This window comes from Octodon degus, unplaced genomic scaffold, assembly GCF_000260255.1.
Source record: "Octodon degus isolate 3935 unplaced genomic scaffold, OctDeg1.0 scaffold00137, whole genome shotgun sequence".
Classification (NCBI taxonomy): Eukaryota; Metazoa; Chordata; class Mammalia; order Rodentia; family Octodontidae; genus Octodon; species Octodon degus.
Genome location: NW_004524713.1, coordinates 7,147,012 through 7,147,823, shown reverse-complemented (window position 1 = coordinate 7,147,823; position 812 = coordinate 7,147,012).

The following is an 812-nucleotide window of genomic DNA, read 5'->3' as shown; positions in this document are numbered from 1 at the left end:
CACACACACACACACACACACACACACACACACCTCTTTAGGCTCAGTCTGTGTGTGGAGAAGAGGGCTGAGGCTGTAACTGCCCACGTGTCTGTAGGCCATAGGCATTAGTGAGTGGGGGACCATCTTTGAGTCTGAGGGCTCTGTGTCTGTGTGTCTCCTATCTGAATGCCTGAGCCTCCCTCCCTTCCCCAAGATCTAACTGTGGGTAGAACTCTAGAGAAGGTGAGATGAGCATTGGACTCAGTGGCTAAGTAAATACTGAGTGGAAGGGGACTGTCCCAAGCAATCCCTTAGAAGAGAATTGAGAGGATCTGCCCTCCTTTTGCCCTAAGCACCCCCCAGTCCAAGGCTATTTAGTCCTTAGGAGCTGGTGGTTTCTCTGGCCATTGCGAAGCAGAGTTCTCTGCATGTTGGGGTGTTGTGGATTCTTCCATACTGGTGAAACGGTGTAAGCAGGTAATATTCGCATCAGGATCTACACAAATGTAGCAGGTACAGCGTTCCTACGGAGTCCATCTCCGAAGCTGGGATCCCCATGGGTCACTCTTGTGCCTGTGAGTGGGGCTGTGCCTGAGAACCGTGGGTGACCCTTGAGGGAGGGGCAGTAGTGAGGACTATTGTGGATGTGTGCCTACCAGCGTCTTTGTGTGTCAGGGTGTCTTGGAGTCTGTCAGTAGCTCACAGTGTCTGCGTGTCTCTGTGTTTGTGTGTGCACGTCTCTAGGTCTCTGCCTCGTTGTGTGTGTCTCGCTCTTCCTTGGCGGGGAGGGGATTGGTCACGCATGACTCATCTTGAACCGAGCGGGGCTC